At 31.7% G+C, this 7,685-nt stretch overlaps 2 long non-coding RNA genes across 3 annotated transcripts; both read right to left on the reverse strand.

Annotated features, from left to right (window-relative positions):
• Window positions 1-2,871: 2,871 nt before the first annotated feature.
• On the reverse strand, window positions 2,872-5,975 carry LOC133293246 (uncharacterized). Of its 2 annotated transcripts, XR_009749035.1 has the most exons (5): window positions 5,734-5,975; window positions 4,530-4,894; window positions 4,379-4,440; window positions 3,357-3,597; window positions 2,872-3,239 (listed from the first exon to the last, which is right to left on the reverse strand). It is a non-coding gene; the product is annotated as an uncharacterized LOC133293246 (long non-coding RNA). The 2 variants fall into 2 exon arrangements; XR_009749034.1 differs by having other exon boundaries at window positions 4,530-5,974.
• A 77-nt stretch (window positions 5,976-6,052) lies between these two features.
• On the reverse strand, window positions 6,053-6,827 carry LOC133293247 (uncharacterized). Its single transcript, XR_009749036.1, has 2 exons — window positions 6,469-6,827; window positions 6,053-6,328 (listed from the first exon to the last, which is right to left on the reverse strand). It is a non-coding gene; the product is annotated as an uncharacterized LOC133293247 (long non-coding RNA).
• Window positions 6,828-7,685: the final 858 nt, after the last annotated feature.

Genomic DNA, 7,685 nt, shown 5'->3' on the forward strand with positions numbered 1-7,685 from the left:
GAAGCAGAGGATATCTGTTGCATAGGGTCTTCCTTGAACTGCAGATGAACCAAGGTAAGGTGAAGTCATTTGTTTGAATACTGGTGACTATGTTGTGGTCAAAAGAACAAATATTTCATTAATTCAAAGACATAATTGGTTTCATCTTTGCAATTGCTGCAATATGGGTTTTACTTGGCATTCTTTGATGCTATTATTTGAGTGCTTGGTAAAACCTCCATAGTGAAAAAAAGCACAAGGCTCATTGACGGATTGCGGGCAATGGATTGTGTGATTTGTTTGACCATCAAGTATCTCTTTCATCTCTTCTTTTCTGATCAATTGCTTACTAAATTCATACTAGAAACTGCACTTGAAAATAAAGACACTAACTATGTTGGATGACAAGGTGGGGACCGTGAGGGCCGTGGAGCAAGAGCAGGTAGCGGTGATAACGATTAACATGGATAGGTTATAAATAAGGGTATTATTGTCTTAATTTTGTTAAATATGTTAAATTGTTTTAGAATTATAGTTTAAGGGGGTTAATTGATACAATTGAAAGTTTATGGTGTTCTTTTGAAACAACCCATAAGTACAAGGAGTTTTTGTGTAATTTACCCTAATTTTTTTTCTGGTATCTGTCTCTCTCTTGCCCGCCCCGCGTGCCAACACATTTTTATAATTAGATTAAAATTTTACTATTCTTCTTTTATAATTAAATTCCTAATTCAGATTAAAATTTCTGTAAATATAAATTTATAAAATTTCAAATATTAACGACACAAATCCTTGCAAATTTTTTTGATTGTTATTATTTTGTAAATCTGATTGTAATAAATGAAAGTTCATCTATGAGATAAAATATAAAAATCTAGACGCAGCCTTTTTTGTGTGGATAAACACAAAAACCTATTACATGCTAATAGTTAGAGGTGGCAAACTAGGCTCGGCCCTCCGACCCAGAGGGCCGACCCACCAACACATTTTTATAAGTAAATTAAAATTTCATCCTTCTTTTATAATTAAATTCCTAAATCTGATTTTAATTTTTGTAAATATAAATTATAAAATTCAAAATACTAATGACACAAATCCTTGCAAAAAAATAATTGTTGACATAAAATGCTGATGGTTAAAGCTTGCAAACTGGGCTTGGCCCAGAGGGCCTGCCCGCCTCGCCTGCCAACACATTTTTATAATTAAATTAAAATACCACTATTCATCTTTTATAATTAAAAGCCTAATTTAGATTTTAATTTTTGTAAATATAAATTTATAAAATTTTAAATATTAACGACACAAATCCTTACAAAAAAATAACTATTTATTATTATTTTGTAAATCTAATTGTAATAAATGAAAGTTCATCTCTGAGATAAAATATAAAAATCTAGACGCAACTATAAGAGTCTTTTTTGTGTGGATAAACATAAAAATCTATTACACGCTAATAGTTAGAGGTGACAAAACTGGGCTCCGGGCCGACCCCACCAACACATTTTTATAAGTAAATTAAAATTTCATCCTTGCCTTACCAAAAAAAAAAAAATTCATCCTTCTTCTTTTATATTTAAATTCCTAAATATGATTTTAATTTTTGTAAATATAAATTGGTAAAATTCAAAATACTAATGACACAAATCCTTGCAAAAAAATGAGCTTGGCCCAGAGGACCTGCCCGCCCCGCCTGCCAACACATTTTTATAATTAAATTATAATTTCCCTATTCTTCTTTTATAATTAAATTCCTAATTCATATTTCAATTTTTGTAAATATAAATTTATAAAATTCCAAATATTAACGACACAAATTCTTACAAAAAAATAACGATTTATTATTATTTTGTAAATCTAATTGTAATAAATTAAAGTTCATCTATGAGATAAAATATAAAAACATTGACGCAACTATAATAACCTTTTTTGTGGATAAATTTAAAAATATATTACATGCTAATAGTTAGAGGTGACAAACTGGGTTCGGCCCAGAGGGCCGGTCCACAACACATTTTTATAATTAAATTAAAATTTTATCCTTTTTCTTTTATAATTAAATTCCTAAATCTGATTCCCAAAAAAAAATTCCTAAATATGATTTTAATTTTTTTAAATACAAATTTGTAAAATTTCAAATACAAACGACACAAATCCTTGCAAAAAACAATTATTTATTATTATTTTTAAATCTGATTGTAATAAATGAATGTCTATCTCTCATATAAAATATAAAAACCTAATTGTGACTATGGCGTATTAATTTTTTACATAACTCATCGAGTAGATGACTATATTTGATTCGCATCTCTGGATAGCAATTTTTTGTTTGTGGTTGACATTTGCAAAGTTCTGTGTCAATGTTGTAATTTTTAACCTGAAATATAAAACAAGATAACAACACATATTTTTGTAAGTATAAAATTTACACGATTAACTAACCACGGCGGACGACAAATATTTTGTTCTTTTTCTCCCGGACATTGCACGGGTAATTCACTAGTTGTAATACTGGTAGAATAACTAAAGCAGAGTCAACACGCCATTCCAACACCTCCCACTCACCTTTCCCATAAACATAATCCCGACCAAAACTCCCATTTTCTAGATAAAAATTGGTGTTCAGTTTTAACATGACAAGGGTCAGCGGATCCAGGCGGACTCGAACCACCATCCTCCCATACACAGTAGTTGGGCGCTCTTTCCAATTGGAGCTTATGGATCCATCATAAAATCTTGAATAATGTCACATTTGACATTAAGACCCAGAATACATGACCACATACATCTTATACTCGTAAAATTACGTCTAATAACATTAATAACCAAATCAACATAAATGTCCAGCAGCATATTACCCTTCAAATACACTACAAAACTTGCACTAAAAAGATGTTGTTTTTTTTTCAAACTTAAGCCATTTCAAAACATGCAATTTACCTCTCCAACCAAGAAAAAACGGATTTTCAGTACTCTAAATGAATCCTTTCCATATCTATAGTAAAGAAACTATGTTACGAGTTGCATAAATTTGGCATAGAAAAAATTACCATCGATATTATTCACAATAACTCTAATATGAATCAGAGCCGACTATCACTAATTCATCACTTCGTTACTGTATAACGCAAGAGTACAAATAAAAAAGGCAGCGGAATTTTAGTCGCATAAAGAAGAGATCAGTTCATTCTGAAAGCACTAAAAATAGAGAGGAGAATCTGATGGTGTGGTCATCAGCAAGCTCACTGGAATTTATTGTCAACCTAACAAAAATCAAAACCAATTCAATGACAAACAGTAAACATATACAAGACCTACAGCAACTAAATTTCAACATAATCGAACTAAAATGAAGTTTAAAAAATAGAAAGGATAAATACCGTGTTTCCAAGAACTACAGATCACTCCAACAATGGCGGAGGCCATAAAAACATCAACTAACGTCGGGAATATATCTCGTTGAACGGTGAAGAAACAAGACTATACACGGGCAATAGTTGATATAACAGAATCGTCTAATTTGATGAAGCAGACGAAACCGAAATTTTTTGGTAATATCAACACAATGTTCACACCGGTATCAAATTAAAATTTCCTTCAAGCGAGTAACAATAAATAAACCTGCCAAGACAAAATAAATTAAGTTACGAAAGGTCGCTAATAGGACAAGGCCAACTCATTGTAAATGAACCACCTACTAGACATTAAATATTGAGGCCATCAATACGATATTAGACACTACGAAGAAAAAAATGCATCGAAGTAAGGTTGTCTGTGCTAAGCTTTTTTTCTTGGAACTATTTTGAAAAGTACACAATGAAATGAATATTCTCAGTATTTTTTTTTATTTTAAAAGTTAAAAATTAAAAACATAAAACAAAAACATCCAATAAATTTTTTTTAAATTTCATTCTAAAACTTAAAAAGTATATATAAATTTAAATTAATTTTACAAAAAAAACAATTATCTGAAATTAAAAAAAAAATTAGAAATAAAATTCAAACGGACATATGGGTTTATTTGATTGTGTTCTAATTTTTCTTTTCTTAGAACTGTTTTCTAAAATTGATATGAAAACGGATGTTTTTTTATGTTTTAAAAGTTAAAAGACAACAAAAACAACTTAAATACTTTCTAAATTTGATTCTAAAAATAAAATATATATAATTTTTAAAACATTTTTTACAAAACAAACATTAACAAACTGATTTTATTTTTATTTTTTGAAAACCAAAAAACTGTTCTTAGAAACAATATTCAATCAGGGCCTATATTTCTGAGGACGACGCGAGGAAAACAATCACGCCACACAATGAAATATTGGTGTTTAATGCCAACATCTTCCCTATACGAAATAAACGATCCTTGAACAAAGAAAACCATCATGGCCTGAAGACTAACCATTGATCCAAAGAACAAAATGCAATTATGCAGATAAGCTGATTCAGAAATCCAGAAAGGGCCTGCAGAGAAGGAAAACGAAAGGATGAATATGACTACCCATTGCCAATAACCTGTAACAATCATTCAAGATCAAACAAGTATATCTTACTAAGTTGTCTGATGACTTTCCCAGCTTCACAGAACCGCAAGCCTTCTCTAGCAGTTAAAAGTCACTCACATCTTCAGAAATCTGATTGACAAAGGTGTTTTGCGGGTAGCAAAATGCTCCAAAAAGGTCAGAAGCTCAGGTAGATCCACAATAGCGAACTGCACATACAACGAACCTTGAAGCTACACTAGGAACGGTTTTACAGCCTTCTGTACCCACTGCCTCAAAAGCTAACCAAGGCAGCTTTTGGGAAACACGTTTACAAACTCCCACATACCCCAAAAAGACCCTGGTACAAGTGAAGCTTTGCAATACAGCCGCAACAAGTCACCAATCAAACTTTAAATTATTGTACCGGCATAATTCTACATGATAACAATAACTGGTTTCCGTAGGTATACCATAGATCGAAATATAAGTATCCGAATCATAAATCAACACATATATTACTTATAAATGACAGATTAACTTGGCAAGAGATTGAACCGTAAGATTACATGTTGCATTTTTGAAAAAGTACAAGTGCGCATGGGCTCTCAACAGTCAACGATATAGGCTTACGAAGTTTCTTTGCTTGTTTTAATTAAATAGTATATTGCACATACAATAGTAACATATAATTTTGGATGATCAAAAGCCACTACTAACTCGATAAGTTGTTAAAGTTCGACAGTAAACTTGTGTAGCTTTAAAAGGAGATCAGTGAAATTACTAGCAAGTTTAATATCTATATTATTATGATCATAAACTATTGTATCACCGATATTGCTCTCTTCTGTCTAAAGAATTGAATGAGCCATTTAATTATAGAAAAAATTGTTATACTAATCGTGAAAATCTAAAAGCAGTGTTTGACATAAGAGATATAAATCATTTGTATATGTCAAATTGCAATTGCAGCAAAACCATGAAAACATCTTATAGTTTAATTGTGTGCAGGCCATCTATTCTAATTATAAATTCATAAAACGATGCTATGAGAACTATTCTAATTATAAATATATAAAACGATGCTATGAATTTAGGCCATGCGAGGTATAATGGTAGTTGTAAAATGTAAAATTATATTATTAAGCAGTGGCGGACCAAGAACGGACCAAGAAGATGTAATTTATGTCCGCACACATTTAGTGAATTTCATGAAAAAAAAAATTCATGAACCATGTAACTAAAATCAATGAAAGTATGTTTCAGAACCATGTACCTTATCGATTGCCAATCTTTTGTTGAATCGGGTTCCAGAACGATAACCGATTTCTAATCGTAATCCTGGTATGTGTAGAACGTACTAGAGTGCAGAAAAATTCATAGGGCAGAGAAAAGAAGAATACGAAGAAAGGGGAAGGGGAAGAAGCAACACACACAGCGGAGGGAGAGCCGGGAAAAATAAATAAAATAATTAAAAACCCGGAATCTCTCCCCCCGCAACAGAAAAAAATTTTATTGAGGTTTTTCTGACCTGCCAACCTGCCATGAAAAATAAATAAAATAATTAAAAACCCGGAATCTCTCCCCCCGCAACAGAAAAAAGAGTCGTAATTTTATTGAGGTTTTTCTGACCTGCCATGCAAGCGCACCTGACATGGCAAAGGTCCATTAACAAGCAATAGAACAAACTAACAAACAGAACAAGTACCTTTGGTGTATACCTCACACATCTCTCTCAACCATAACCTTCAACTCAACCAATCAAATCCACAATCGATATAACAGGTAATCTCCTAAAGGATTGAATACAACCAAAATTATACAACCAATCTCGCTTCAATTGCTCTGTTTCGAAACAAAAACTCGCGCATCTCAACCACCAGCATGGACCACAGATAACCACGATCATCAGCGGCGCCACCGAGATGTACCAACACAATAATCATAACCGATTATACGGAAATCCATATAAAGATAACAGAACTCGAAAAAAAACAAAAATATAACTTACCTTATCAGATTCACGACCAGATTGAATAACGGTTCCTTGCAGATGTAGCAATTCCACTGGCCTCCATCAAAACGGAGACCGAAACATCGACAGAATCTCCAATTAACCATCCTAAAAACCAGATCAAGGTTCGATCCATGCGATATGAACCGAAAATTTGCCTTTGACTGAATCAAAGGACGGTTTGGACGGAGAAATTTGCTAGGTTAAAGCGAATGCGCCGATTCCGATTTACGCGGCAACGATGGAATGAACGAGGGAAAAATGTTATGATCGTTTTATATAGTGGAATCTGGAGAAAATAAACGGTTGTGATTGCTTGGCAACAAATGGAGCCAACGGTGCAGATGGGCTGAGTTAGTTGCGCCAATGTAAATGCCGAATCGGCGTGCCATCTGTTGTTAAATAAGGAATTTGCGGTCACAAAGAAAAGAAGGTTCTCGATGACCTAGATATTTTCGCCAACACGTGTTTTACGTTTCGGGGTTTAATATTAGGAAATAATTTTATTTTATGTATATATATATACGGATAGGATATTGTAACACACAAATAATATTACGCACAATGTTACGACTACATCTTAACCGTTGATTTCCGTCAATCAACGGTTATCATTTATTGCGAATTAATAATTAATTAATAAGCTTGATTTGAAAAATGATAACCGTTGATTGACGGAAATCAACGATTAAGATGTGGTCCTAACATTGTGCGTAACATTATTTGTGTGTCACAATATCTTATCTCATATATATAAGGTATATAAAAGTGTGTAAGATTTATTCATTTTTTTGTACATAAAAGATGATTTTATGAGGTAGGATATTATTATTATCAAATATTTTTATTATTAATTACTACTACTTTTTATTGAATCCTATTTTTCAGTCCGTAATCTCTAAAAGATTTATGAAAAAAAAAACCTTTTAATATATTTCTGAAAATATATAATTATGTTACAGTAATAATAAATTAGTAATAAGAATATTTGATAATAAAAATATCTTATCTTTAATTTTATATCACATAATAAGAATAGGATCCGTTTACAAATTTTTTTTGCACATTACACTAAGTATGACTGGTCGTACACTGCATGATTTTATGAGGTAGGATATTATTATTATCAAATATTTTTATTATTAATTACTACTACTTTTATTGAATCCTATTTTTCAGTCCGTAATCTCTAAAAGATTTATGAAGAAAAAAAT

The sequence above is a fragment of the Gastrolobium bilobum genome, unplaced genomic scaffold (assembly GCF_033153095.1).
Source record: "Gastrolobium bilobum isolate Gb01-03AN ecotype WA unplaced genomic scaffold, APGP_CSIRO_Gbil_v1 utg33797, whole genome shotgun sequence".
Classification (NCBI taxonomy): Eukaryota; Viridiplantae; Streptophyta; class Magnoliopsida; order Fabales; family Fabaceae; genus Gastrolobium; species Gastrolobium bilobum.